Raw genomic sequence first — 14,856 nt, forward strand, 5'->3', positions numbered from 1 at the left:
GGGGCTGGTCTGAACCCTGCACCCCCTCCCCTTTCCATGGCTGGAGTCACAGGATCCTGGCCTCCTCCCCCACAAGGGGCTGGCATCGCCACTCACCCCACCCCACATTTCTCCGCGCCATACCCCTGCTTTTCTGACACAACTTGGCAAATGGGAGAAATGCCTCCTTTTGAAAAAAAAAATTAAGACCTCCGGGACAGGCCTTGAAAAAAGGGACTGTCCTGCTCCAAACGGGACTTTCATTTCATGAAATGAGGTTTAACTGTTAATTTGAACTAAGGGTATGTCTACACTACCCCCCTAGTTCCACGAGGCGTACAGCTAGTTTGGATAGGAAGCCTAATCCGAACTAGCTAGTTCGTGCCCCGTGTAGCCGCGCGGCATGGGGTCCGACCTAGCCGGCATTTAAAAATGGCGCCGGCTGGCTTTATGCAAATGAAGCCCAGGAAATTCAAATCCCGGGCTTCATTTGCAACTCCGTATGACTACATTACCCCCCCGAGTTCGAACTAGGGGGGTAGTGTAGACTACCCCAAGGGTTTTATCTTGGAATCGCGCTTCTCTGCCATGTGTAGACGCGGGCAGTTACTTCCAAAATGGCGACCGTCCGGGACTGATGCTAATCAAGCGCGGGATATTTAAATCCCGCGCTTCATTAGCAATTTCGGTCACCTCATTAGCCTCCCTAGTTCGAACTAGGGGGCTTGTGTAGACGTACCCATAGTCACCCTATCCCATGTATTGGGGGTTTATGGAAGGCAGGCTGGAGATCCAGAGGAATTTGGGGATGGATCATGCCTGGCAGAAGTTGGGTCATGCGGATTGGTGCACTGATGCTATATGAGTAGTAAGAGCCACAGCCTCAGTATCTGGCTGCCCTAGCCAGCACCATGGCCCACCAACTCCCAAAATCCCCTGACCAGGGGAGGCACAAGCCATCTCCTATCCACTCAGCACCCACGTAGGAATAAATCAAAGGGGGAAGCCTCGTCTGCAATTTCATATCCCTGCCCTAGCTTTAAGGCAGCCACAGAGTCTGGGGGTTTGGCGGTTAGCAGGTATCTGTTTCCAGAGCTGTGGGGCCTGGCACAGCCAGGGCTGGCTGAGCCATTCCTGCGCCCCGAGCAGTGGGCACGTGACACACGCGCGGTTCCGCCCCCGGGCGCACGGTGAATGTGCAGCCCAGCCCCCCGGTGTGCTGCACACTTTACAGCTGCAATCGGGCGCGCGACACCTGATGGCAACTCTAAGGGGCGCCGTGTGGCCGGGCACGCAGCGCCCCTACAGCTCCCATCAGGTGCCCTCCACAGGTTGGTGCCTCAGCCAGCTGCCTGGCTAGCCCCCGCCCCTCCTTAATCCAGCCCTGGGCACAGCCACCAGAACAGGCCAGTGTAGCCTTGCTGAAGACTGCCCTAAAGGGGGGCAGCAGGTTTGCAGATATTTTGGTGCTGGCCAGAATGCCCAGAGCCCATGCCCCTCCCTGCCCGAAACCTCCTTTCCCACACACCTGCTTAAGGCTCTGGAAGAGAATTTGAGTGTGGAAAGGGTTCAGGCTCGGTGAGGGAATGAGGGTGGTGGGAGTTTGGGCGTGAGAGGGGATGGGGAGTGGGGCTGTAGGCTTTGGAAGGGAGTGGGATGCAGGCAGGTATGCTGATGGGGGGTGGGCAAAGGAAGCAATTGCCCCAGGGCCCAGAGATTCAAGGGGCCCTGGAGCTCCTGGCTGACACCGGCACTGCTGCAGCTCTGACAACTTGGGTGGAGGAGACGCGCTGCAGTCTGGGTGGCGTTAAAGGCTGACTACATTTGGCCCCACCCCTTCTGCTCGAGGCCCCGCCTCTCCAGGGTGCAGAGCCGGGCCTCCCCCACACCTTGCCGTGGGGCCCGCAGTGGGTGTCGGCCGCACTGGATGCATGAGGAGATGCAGGGACAGGGGACGCAGGGTGCAGTGCTGATCTGGGGTACGCAGGCAGGGTCTGCGTGAGTGTCCCACAGGCACCACCCCTACAGCTTCCCACTGGCTGCGGGGGCACTTGGCACAGGAGCAGTGCACTGACAGACACACAGATCCCTGCAGGGCTGCCAGAACATTCCAGCAATCGTGCACAGAGCCAGCAATAGGAAGCCGCTATAGCTCTGCTGTGCTGCTGCTGGTGGTGGCGGGGGGTCCCCGGGCCACTTTAAGTGGATGCCCAGGGGTGTTCGTGAAGGTCAGCATGTAGGACCAGGGATGTATGTAGGCCAGCAGGATGTGCAGGGGGGAGACCAGGCCCCAACTTTGCTGGACTTCCAGGCCAGGACTATTCCTGGTGCCCAGGGAACAATGGGCTCATAGAACTCACCACCTATGTCCTTAATTGGTGCTCTCCACTCTCATGGAACCTGTGGGGCTTTCCCCACCATGGAATCAATGGGGTGCAAGACAGCCTCCATCCCCGCTCTATCCCAGTACCACTGCATTCTGGAATAGCCCCTCTATCCAAGGCTCCTGTGCTGACAATAGAGATGGCAAAGCTGGCCACATGCGCCCGTGCCACTGTCAGCAGAGAAGGATTTGGCCCCAAACAAGGGGCCAGAAATTCCCTGACCGAAGCGATGATTGTCACTACGAATGGAGGGGAACCTAGTAAGGCTGATCAGAGATCCGTTGTAGGGACTTTGGAATCACATTCTGCTTTTGAAGGAAACAGCCCAACGGAGGAAATAAACACCATTAAAACATTTGTTTAAACAAAGAACAAAAGATTGATCTCTATTGTGCTTTATGTGCAAATTGTTAAAGGAACAGCTCTTGCTGTGTCCGAGCCTAAGTGGGTTGGCATAAATAGATTCCGTTCGATTCAGTTTTGGTTCTTATTACCACTCCCCTCACTGTGGTATCTGAATGCCTGAGCGCAACATACCACAGCGTTCTCCCACACTTCACACATATTCAGCATTCACAACAGCAGGGATTTCAGTGAAGATTGAGAGACTCCTTTTCCATTTGTTATCCTCTCAGTTTTTTTCAGAAAACCTGATTGATTGTGTGTATGTGTGTAGAAAATACTTAGGCAATGTGACTGTGTTGTCTATCTGTTATACCGGATGATGATGATTATGCGAGGAGGGAAGAGAATGTGTGTGTGGGAGGGAGTGTGAGAGAATAAAGGTTTTATCAGCAGGCACCCGCACATACATACACACAAGATAGAGAATATTATAAAATTAATGGAGCTTCTTCATAATTCATAGCTTGCTTGTGAAAAAAATAGCATAATAGCTTGGTGTGCTATGTCAAGCATCTATAATTCATGGTTCTGAGATCACACAGCCACCATATGTTGTGATCTTCACTCCACAGAATGAGATGTTTGTAATTAATCTACAAAAAAATAAAACAAAGACAATAATCCAGAAGTGGCAATCAATAAGAGACAGGTCTTGCCGCCCTTACTCATGTTGGATGGTAATTTACTCTGGGAATAGTCCTGTTAAAATCCCACTGAAAACACTAGGGTTAGGCAAGGAGTAGGACATTGGGGCTATGTCTACACTCGTGGCTTCTTGCGCGGTAAATATGCAAATGAGGCTAAGCATGGAATATCGCGGAGCCTCATTTGCATACCTAATGAGCCGCCATTTTTGCAGAAGAGGATCTTGCGCCAGAAGGAACTGTCTACACTGCCCCTTCTTGAGCAAGAAAAACCCTCTTGTACAATGCCGTTATTCCTGAAAATAATCGGCATAGCGGCATTGCATAAGAGTTTTTATTGCACAAGAAGGGGCAATGTAGATAGCTCCTTCTGGTGCAAGAGCCTCTTCTGCAAAAATGGCGGCTCATTAGGTATGCAAATAAGGCTCAGCGATATTCCATGCTTAACCTCAATTGCATATTTCTCACGCAAGAGCCGCGAGTGTAGACATAGCCTCAGGCTATGAGAGCTCCAGTGCTCCGGCTCCCAAAGCACAGATGTCCTCTATCACCTCAGCTAAAGGAAAATCTCCCTTAGCCATTAGTAGCATGGGACCTTATGTAGTCCATAAGCTCTTTGGGCAGTGACGATGTTTTTCTATGCGTCTGCATGGGCTACCACAGTTCTGATGTACGATGCAGAGGAAAAGTGGGATAGCAGCTGTTTGCTACAATATACACATGCACAAATAGGTAGTGCTCACACTTCACTTAACAGAGGACAAGATGTAAAAAGATGACCTTAGGCCATGCTTACACTAACTGTGCTGGAGATCGATCTTCTGGCATTTTATTTAATTGGTCTAGGAAGGACCTGTTAACTCAAATGCTGAGGGTGCCAGTACAACTTGATTTGCAAGGAGTAAGGAAAGTCGCTGGAAGCATTTGCTCCCATTGACCTCCTGCTGTGGAGATTCCTCCAAGCTCGGCTTATAATATGTAGACTCCGGCTACATTATTTATGTGGCTGGAGTTGGATACTTAAGCTCACCTTCTGGGTGTACTATAGATCTGGCCTTAGTTTAGAGAAGCATAGGCCATAATAAGAGGAGACAGCGTCCTCAGAAGAGATCTTAATGATCTAGAGAAAGAGCTCCATGAAAGTGCATGGAGGGTGAAGTCAGTCTGTGGCAACCCAGGGCAGTGGGAGGTGGCTCTGACTCTATCTTCCTGCTTAAATAGACTCCAAGGCTCCAATCCAGGAAAGCAGTTAAGCATGTGACTCTCTTTAAGCATGTGCTTAAATCTCATTAACTCAAGTGCCTTACGGAGCAGGGAAGCTTTCCTGAGTCAGAGCCTTGAGACAGACTTGAACTATTTACACTGCTAAGTGTGGTTGCCAGCAGTAATGGAATGAACTGAGATCTCTGATCTTCCTAATTGGAAACAGTGATGATCCCCTTCCCCTCCCACAGTCTCTATTTTCATCCTGGTGGAGCTAAAGGTGGGAGTGGTGATGCAGCAGCTTAAAAACACCCTGAAGTTTCTCACAATAGCCGAGTTGTCCATGTTAGTTTTCAAATGATGCAGCAAAACCTAAGAAGACTGCAAGGCGAATAAACAGATAACAACATGATTTAATTTCTTTTAGAGTGGATCTTGTGGGGAATAGGAAAATAAACCCTTCTTAACCTTGCATCCTGTACAGTGTTTGGACCTAAACAAAAGGGTGCGTGTGTATGCCGGGCACATTGCACAAATGGGTACATCACAGGCATTATAATCAAATTATTTAAATCTAATGCTTATAAGTCACCAAATAGATTCCGGTTTCATTGTGATACCAGTGATTCCAGTGGGAAGCACAAGTATTTATTATCTTTTTTTTTTCCTGATGGAAAAACTGAGGCATGGGATAATTAAGTTCCTTATCTGCTGTTTTTTTAAATCAGTGGAAAAAATCCCCTTGAGTACATCTACACAGCAGCATTATTTCAGAATAACTGACATTATTCCAAAATAACAAAGAGCGTGTCTACACTACAAGACTTTATTCTGAAATAATGTTGAGCTGGAGGACTTCTTACTCTGACTCATAATAACCCTCATTTCGCAAGGAGTAAAGGAAGTTGAAGGAAGGGGATCCGGGTGTGGGGCAGTCTGGGTGTGGGCGGCTCAGTGGGAGATCTGAATGCACAAGGGCTTGGTGGGGGGGGTTCTGGTGTAGGAGCAATGAGACTCTGGTTGAGCTCAGTGGAGAAGTCTGGGGAGGTTGGGCTTGGGGTGGGGTCCAGGTGCTGGGAAAGTGGGACTTCAAGGATAGGGGTCCAGGTGCAGCTTGCTGGGGCTCAAGTGGGTGGGGAGCTTTTTGGGATGAGTCCAGATTTAGGGGAGCAGGGCTTGTCAGGGTGAGCGTTAGATGGGCCTGCTTGAGTAGGGAGCCATAGCTGCTGCTGAGGGGACACTGCATGGTGGACTCCTCCCCACTGATTCCTCATCCTCTTTTCTTCTCCATCACCCTCCCTTCATTCCCCTCACTCCCCATTCCTTCCCCTCTGCCTCTTCCCCCCTCCTCTTCACCCCCTTCCCTCATTCCCCTCACTCCCCATTCCTTCCCCTCTGCCTCTTCCCCCCTCCTCTTCACCCCCTTCCCTCATTCCCCTCACTCCCCATTCCTTCCCCTCTGCCTCTTCCCCCCTCCTCTTCACCCCCTTCCCTCATTCCCCTCACTCCCCATTCCTTCCCCTCTGCCTCTTCCCCCCTCCTCTTCACCCCCTTCCCTCATTCCCCTCACTCCCCATTCCTTCCCCACTGCCTCTTCCCCCCTCCTCTTCACCCCCTTCCCTCATTCCCCTCACTCCCCATTCCTTCCCCTCTGCCTCTTCCCCCCTCCTCTTCACCCCCTTCCCTCATTCCCCTCACTCCCCATTCCTTCCCCTCTGCCTCTTCCCCCCTCCTCTTCACCCCCTTCCTCATTCCCCTCACTCCCCATTCCTTCCCCACTGCCTCTTCCCCCCTCCTCATTCCCCTCACTCCCATTCCTTCTCCTCTGCCTCTTCCCCTCCTCTTCACCTCCTCCCCTCATTCCCCTCACTCCCCATTCCTTCCCCACTGCCTTTTCCCCCTCCTCATTCCCCTCACTCCCCATTCCTTCCCCACTGCCTTTTCCCCCTCCTCATTCCCCTCACTCCCCATTCCTTCCCCTCTGCCTCTTCCCCCTCCTCATTCCCCTCACATCCTCATTCCTTCCCCTCTGCCTCTTCCCCCTCCTCATTCCCCTCACTCCCCATTCCTTCCCCTCTGCCTCTTCCCCCCTCCTCTTCACCCCCTCCCCTCATTCCCCTCACTCCCCATTCCTTCCCCTCTGCCTCTTCCCCCCTCCTCTTCACCCCCTCCCCTCATTCCCCTCACTTCCCATTCCTTCCCGTCTGCCTCTTCTCCTCACCCCCACTTCCCTTATTCCTACCCCCCACCCAACTCCACTTCAGGGCACAGGAAAGAGGAAGCATGTAAGGAGAGGACAAGAAGGGAGGGGACTGGGCAGCTATCTCTGCAGGGCTCATTGGGCGAGGCAACCCATCCCCCCCCTCACTCCACACACTAGCAAGGGTGAGGGGGACTATGGGGAGAGGGCAAGGGGAGACGAGCTCCAAGCAGCAGACTCAGTAGCAACTGAGAAAGTGAAACAAAACCCATCTCCACTCCACACACCAGCAAACGTTTCGGAAAAGCAGATGTGCTCTTTTGCCATTCCTGTAAACCTCGTTCTGTGAGGAATAAGGGATGTGTCGAAAGAGCAGGTTTTTCCAAAATTTGGCACCGTATAGACGAGCCAAATTTTGGACAAGCCTCTTTCAACAGAAAAGCGGTTTGCAATTTGCGTATCTTTTTCCGACTTTCTAGACGTAGGCTAAACATTCCACAGCAACCCTACGTGGCAGTTGGAGGCAGGGAGCGGAGGGGAAGGGAGGGGCCAGCATGGCTGCAGCTTTGGGTAGGCAGAACCTCTCTTTGCCTTGTGGACTGGTCTCATTTTCCGGATTCAATTCCTCCCAGCAACATGGCTTTAAGTTGCATTGCAAGAATCCATTTTTATTTATTTAACAACATCACTGTAGACCAAGCCTGATTTTTATTTACCTCACAGCATCGGGTCAGCAACTGTTGGATTAAACATGGAACTTCAGTGAGCTTCACTCACTCAAGCAGAAGCAGTTCCTTGCCCTTCAGCACCGGATATAAACAAAATAGTTTCTTATCCTTCTGGACTAACTTCCATTTCTGGAATTGAATCAGAAGGGTTCCTTCTGGACTCCTCCCACTGATTATGGCCAGCCATGGGCTTTGCTCTGCACTGGTTCCTTTGGCTTTAGCCTATAGAGCAGGGGTGGGCAATAATTTTTGGTTGGGGGCCACTTCAAAAATTTTTGAAGTGGCCCCGGGCCAGGCCGGAAGGGACGGGGACTAATCAGGAAGGGTTTAGGGCTTATGGGCTTCCCCACCTCCAGACCATAATTGGTCTGGGGGTGGGGGAGTCCCTTTGCCCCCCACTTCCCACTAGGCACCCATGCCCTGGTAGGGCGGGAAGAGGCTTCACACACTCCTCTGCCCCCCGGACCATGATTGGCCTGGAGGCGGGGAAAGCGCCGGAAGCCTCCCACCCTGTGAGGAGCACGTGGCACTTTGAAGTGCCACGCACTCCTCGCAAGGCCGGGACAGGGCAAAGAAAGTTTTACGCAGCTCTTCTGCCCCCAGGACCTCATTGGCCTGCGGGCAGGACGAGGCTTTGCACGAAGCCTCCTCCCACCCTACTCCTGCCCTGCAAGGAGTACGCAGCACTTCGAAGTGCCACACGCTGCTCGCAGGGCAGGAGGAGCCGCCACGTGCTGCCCCGCTCCCGAGTCCTGATTGGCCTTGGGGCGGGAGAGCGGCGCGAAGCTTCCTTCGCTCTGCTCCCTCCCTGTGTGAGCATACGGCACTTTGAAGTGCCATACGCTCCTTACAGAGTGGGGGGGGAAGGGGAGAGGAAACTTTGCACGCTCCTCCTGCCCCCATGCCAATCAGGGCTTGGGGGAGGGGGAGTGTGTGACGTCTCCTCCCACCCTGCGAGCAGCATGTGGCGCTTCAAAGCGCTGCGTGCTGCTCACAGGGCGGGAGGAAGCTTTGCGCGCTCCCCCGCCCCCAGTCCCTAATTGTCTTGGGGGCAGGGGAGTGGCAGGGCCTCCGCAGGCTGGATCAACCCGCTTGGCAGGCCGAATCCGGCCCGCGGAGGCCCTTTTGTCCACCCCTGCTATCGAGTATCCTTCCTCACTCCTCTGGCTCCAGCCAGGGACTGTCTTGCTGACAGCAGTCAGCTTCTTGTAGTTCAGACTTTGTGGCCTTTACTGGCCTTTGGGATATTACTGGTCCCCAGACCTTCTCTCTGTGAGAGGAACAGGTCTCACTAGTTCCTGAAATGGCTTTCTTTTCCTTTCAGAGATCTGGGGTGGGCTGCAGCAAAGCAATGGCACCTCCAGTCAGGGGCAGTGAAGGCCCAACACAACACAGGAACCAAAGGGTCAGGGATGGACCAGCTCCTCATTAGTGGAGAGTAATTGGGCCCCATAACACATGATCCTGCTCTTTTGGGTCCTGAGACATGTCTGTATTCAGTGCTTATGTCCAAAGCTTAGTAACAGGAGGGGGTCAGCTTCCTGATTTGTAGCCTCTGCACATCATAGAAATCCAGGCATGTTCCCTTGTGGCTGGGTTTGTTGGTATTAAATTCAGATGCTTGCTATAACTGTGAAATGCCGTTCCTTCCCAACTCTTAGGTGGGATGTGAGTGCTGAGCCACAGTGGGGCACACATGAAAACTGATGGAAACATATATTGCTGCAAGTGCCACAATCCATCATCTTGGCCTTCAAAGTGTCTTTGGAATTTTCATATCAACTCCCTCACCTCCCACACAAAAAGGAAATGGTAAGCAGAAAAAGTTAACTTACCAGTATAAACAACCAATGAAGTGGCAGGGCGTTGCCACCTTACACAGAACCTCACGCATCATCTGGCAGAACTTGGCATGGTAGAGCGGCCCACGGAGCACTTCCACACAAGATAATCAAAACTGCACACAGCACTGCAAACCAGCATTAATGCTCCAAACATAAACAAGGCACAATTTCCTTCCTCCCTGGATGTTCGGGTGTAATCACCCACACATTCCATGGGGATGCACCAGTGCACTGTATGAGATTATCCAGGCCAAATCAAAGGAACACAGATGTGTGTCTGAGGGAAATTATGGAAATGCCAACCAAAAGTTCAACTTTCACATTTTCTCAGGAGTCTTATATATACAAAACTCAGATCCTTTCCCTTAGCCCAGTGGCTAAGTTGTAGTGTAACAAAAGCTGTGGCACAAAGATGTATTTTTCTCACGTTATGCAGCTCAGAATCCACACTGCACTTTAGAATAATTCCTTTTTCACTCACTCTGTGCTCCTGTTTTTGCTACACAGCGAATAGTCTAATCAAATGTTTATATTCATGGTAAAATCCATCTGCTATTTTTAGCAGCATGTTACATATATTGCAGTATCCCCAATAACAGATAACTGTGTCTAGGTTAGGACCCCCAGATTTACTGTAAGGATGTTCTGAGGAATGATGAGAGATAAGTCAGTTGTATTTGATAACTACATGACCTTTGGTGTACTGAATTGATGGGGCACTGGCTATTGAACTCTGTGTGACATCTATAGTGATAACGTGTTGGGGAAATAGCTATTAATATGCCAGAAGGCTAAGTGAGGATGTTTACTCAGATGCATCAAGGGGATGGAGACCTTTGTCTAGATTCAAGATCTGCTGCCCTGAAGAGCTTACAAAGTATTATCAAAAAAGACTGTTAGTGGGGAACTGTCTCCTAAGGTGCAAAGTAAGAATGAGGTGATATTCCATATGTTAAGGGAGAACTTTTATAGATGGTGGAAAAGAGGTATGAATAGTAGGTGTGGATTCCAAAAGAGGTTCATGTTTTAACATCCAGAGGTCACATGTCCTATTCCTGCAGCCCACCACTCACTACGGGGTGTTCTATCATAAATGACAGACTCTTCATTGCACTGGGTAGAGCTATGGGCTACATCTAGACTGGCATGATTTTTCGCAAATGCTTTTAATGGAAAAGTTTTTCCGTTAAAAGCATTTGTGGAAAAGAGTGTCTAGATTGGCACAGACACTTTTCCGCAAAAGCACTTTTTGCGGAAAAGCGTCCGTGCCAATCTAGATGCAGTTTTGCACAAGAAAGCCCCGATTGCCATTTTCGCCATCGGGGCTTTTTTGCGCAAAACAGTTTTCAGCTGTCTACACTGGCCTTCTTGTGCAAAAACATTTCTGGAAAAGGGCTTTTGCCCGAATGGGAACGTCAAAGCATTTGCGCAAGAAGCACTGATTTCGGACAGTAGAACGTCAGTGCTTTTGCGCAAAATCAAGCGGCCAGTGTAGACAGCTGGCAAGTTTTTGTGCAAAAGCACCTGCTTTTGCGGAAAAACTTGCCAGTCTAGACGCAGCCATGAAGTATAGGATCATCTTCCCTGGCTGGGGCCAGTGTGTAACCTACTCTCACCTTCTGGTGGCTCAGCTACACATGGGGGTTGGTAAGCCTGCTACAACCTGTGTTAATAAAGCTGCGTCTGTTAGTTGAGGTCACAGAATCAATTTCTCCTGCCAGCCACACATGCAGAGCAGGGGCGGCCCTAGACTGGCACCCTAGGCAAACCATGCAATCAGCGCTCCCACCTCCAAACCCCTCAGTGATATTGCGCCATCATTTGGTGCCCCATTTAACTTGGCACCCTAGGCGACCGCCTAGTTCGCCTATATGAACAGGCACCCCGATGCAGAGGTACTAGCCACAAAATGCCAGGATAAAGCAATGGACATCTTTCCGCTATTGAGCAAAAGATAAACACAATGCTCCCATCTCCCCACTTGAAAACTAACACAATTGGACATTCTTACAAGCAAGATAATCATCTTACTTAACCTGTGGATTGTAAGTGAAGTCAGGTCATCACTAGCTATACCGGGGTGGCTAACCCGCAGCTCGCGAGCCACATGCGACTCTTCAAAGGAAAAATTGTGGCTCTCACACCCGTGGTTCAGTTCCCGCACCTGTTCTGCGTTCCCCTGCTCTGACCTTCTTTCTTTGTCTGGTCAGGGCGCTGCTTGGGACAGCGAGATCTGATGCTGCGGCTGATGGAAGCCTGCCCGGGCCACATGAAGTTCTTAAAGGGGCAGCATTTTTTTTTCTTTTTTGCTCAACAACTTCTTTCCCTTGGCTCTTTGTGCTGTATCCACCACTATTTTGGCTCTTTGGCCTGAACATAGGAAGAAAAAATTCCCAGGATATGGTATAGCTCAGGGGTGGCCAACCCGTTACAGACAAAGTCACAGTTCACTATATTTAAGATACCTTAAGTTTGTGGCCTAGGCTGTTTCCTTGGAGGCAAGTACCGTGACATATCCCTCAGTGTAAGCATTGGGCTTCATCTGCACTGGCAATGAAGCGACAAAGTGTATGTCATTCGCAGGTGTTTAATTCTCCCTCCCCGCCACAATGACAAAAGCTTTGCCATGACAAGTGCTAGTGTAAACCAGACCTTGTTGGCAGGAGTGCTCTCCTGTTGACAAAGCAAAGGCCGCTCATAGGGGGTGGAAGTTTTTGTGAGCAAAATTGTCCACAAACAGTGTTTACACTGCCTGACTTTTAGCGACACAGCTGTGTGTCAAAGTAGCTGTGTTGCTAAAAGCTGTGGAGTGTAAATGTGGCCTCAGACTTCAAATGAGGGGAGGTAGAATAGTTTCAGCTACTCAGGCTAAGGAAAGGGAAGTGATCATAAGGGAACTGTTCTCCAAAGGAGGAGTTGTGGCACAGAAAAGCAGATGCTGAGGCATGAGCCAAAAGACATAAGGAATACCAGGAAGGGTTACCCCACGGAACCTCCATTTCATATCAGCAGGGTGGAACAATTCATTGTCACAGTCCAGCACTTGCATGCATGACTTTAAGCCTTATTCTGCTTTATACTGGCAAAATTTGTATTGACCTCAGTGGGATTACTCCTGATTTACACCTGATTTTGCAGGTGTCTAGTTACTATGAAGTTAAAAAGGGAAATGAGAGATTTTCTAAAAATTACTGTGGATTTATCCTTTGCTGCTTTCAGAAGCATTTAGTTTGGGTTTTCAGTGTCAGAGCTAATTATAAGTACAAATGTGCCCAGTAACTTTATTATCTTCCTCCTTTGTTGGTAAACACTGAATTATCAGCATCATGTCTGATGGGTTTTGTAGGAGTTCAGTGGATCTACAGTCTGTGTAATTCATTTGGCTGTGCACTCTCCTAAGTCTCCGGGATCATTCTTCTTGGGCACAGCCTGTATTCTGATCTCATTCCCCTCCCACCCACCCTTATCATCATCTCATATAAACTATGGTGCTTTGGTTTGTTTGAGCATTGCTTCAGTAATCTGCTCATCTCCAGAGCCCCCGTTTTCTTTCCAAGCCTTTGATCTTTCACTGGACTCCTCATTTATTATCCACAGGAGATATTGACTCTTGTAGCATCTAACCTCTGAACAAACAATAGATGACCAAGAGCTATATATTTTGCCATTTTGTGATGCATGCCCCAGATTGCTTTGATGGAACATCACCCTAGTTATACATCCGATTTCTCTAGCTTTGAGAACCAATATTCATTTATCAAATTTGGGGAAGGGAAAAACCCCTCATTTATTCCACATTGTTGTGCTTCACTCACCCATTAACACAGCTGCATAGTACATTCACCATTCCCACATATGTAACCCAATGGTAAGTGTGTGTCCATTGTACCCAGTTTGCAGAGGATCTGAGATTGTTACAGTCCCAGCTATAAAGACATGTCTCTTTAGCTCAAGGTGTAGCAGCAAATGCATTTGGCTCTCGAGGGCCCTGGTTCCATCATTGGTGTGTTGGCCAAGATAGAGGCAATTCATTGTCTGTCCCATTGTTGTTACTCTTAGCAAACAGTAGGTATGCTATTGCATACAATCTGATCTGACTGCCCTCCAATAAAAGTGATGGCAGGGGTGTGGAAAAGCCGGGAAATTCCATGAGGATCACATTGTACCTTTAAATGCTACCCTCAGCCAGCGTGTGTGGCAGCGATGGGCAAGCTAAGCTAGGGTACGTCTACACTACAATGTTAATTCAAACAAACTTAGTTCGAATTAGTTAATTCGAACTAAGCTAATTCGAACTAACGCGTCTAGAACTAAAAACTAGTTCGAATTAGCGTTTTGCTAATTCGAACTAGCAAGTCCACATTGAGTGGACCCTGAACAGGGCTTAAGGATGGCCGGAAGCAGTGCCGGCAGGGCATCAGAGGAGGACTTAGAGCGTGGAGATGCTGTCTCAGGCTAGCCGAGGGCTGTGCTTAAAGGGTCCCGACCCCCACCCCGGACAGACAATTCTAAGGGGTGCCCCGCTTGCAAAGCAGTCCTGGCTTGGATTGCCCGGAGTACCCACACTGGGCACATCACAGCACTCGGCCATCAGCCCGGCTGCACTTGCCGCAGGCTGCCATCTGGGGAGAGGGGGCAATCGGGGGGCTGCAGGAGAGCTTCCACCCCCAGAAGCCCGCAGAGCCAGCCCAGTCCTCCCCATCGGGGGCTCGTACCCCATTCCTCCCTCACCTCCTTCCACTTACCCTTCCCTAGCCCCCTTCTTATTGATGTACAAAATAAAGATAACGTGTCTTCCAACATTGTCTTTATTGAACAAAATTGGGGGAGACTGGGAAAAGGAGGTGGGAGAGGGGAAGAGAAAGGCTGGGAGAGGGGAGGGCAACTAACATGATCAGGAGTTGGGAACAGGTCCCAGATGAAGAGAGGCTACAGAGACTGGGACTGTTCAGCTTAGAAAAGAGGAGACGGAGGGGGGACAGGATAGAGGTCTCTAAAAGCAGGGGTTGGGTGGAGAGGGTGCATTCAGAAAAGTTCTTCATGAGTTCCCATAAAGAAGGACTAGAGGACACCAAAGGAAAGGAATGGGTAGCAGGCTTCAAACTAGTAAGAGAAAGTTGTTCTTCAGAAAGCAAATAGTTAACCTGTAGAACTCCTTGCTGCAGGAGGCTGTGAAGGCTACAACTAGAACAGAGTTTAAAGGGAAGTGAGATCAAGTCATGGAGGTTGGGTCCATGGAGTAGTCTTAGCCAGGGGGTAGGAGTGGTGTCCCTGCCCAAAGTTTGTGGAAGGCTGGAGAGGGATGGCACGAGACAAATGGCTTGGTCACTGTCTTCAGTCCATCCCCTCCAGGGTCCCTAGGGTTGGCCGCTGTCGGCAGACAGGCTATTGGGCTAGATGGACCTTTGGTCTGACCCAGTACGGCCATTGTAAGCTCGGGGCTCAGGGTCGGGGGTCTCAGTGGACCCC

At 50.2% G+C, this 14,856-nt stretch overlaps 1 long non-coding RNA gene across 1 annotated transcript in view; it reads left to right on the forward strand.

Annotated features, from left to right (window-relative positions):
• LOC142830798 (uncharacterized) overlaps positions 1 to 14,856 on the forward strand; it is a 49,287-nt gene that overhangs the window by 30,084 nt on the left and 4,347 nt on the right. Inside the window, exon 2 of the long non-coding RNA XR_012906306.1 lies at positions 9,205 to 9,355. This is a non-coding gene — a long non-coding RNA (uncharacterized LOC142830798). The remainder of the gene's footprint in view (positions 1 to 9,204; positions 9,356 to 14,856) is intronic.

Source organism: Pelodiscus sinensis, chromosome 10 (assembly GCF_049634645.1).
Source record: "Pelodiscus sinensis isolate JC-2024 chromosome 10, ASM4963464v1, whole genome shotgun sequence".
In the NCBI taxonomy this organism is placed as follows: Eukaryota; Metazoa; Chordata; order Testudines; family Trionychidae; genus Pelodiscus; species Pelodiscus sinensis.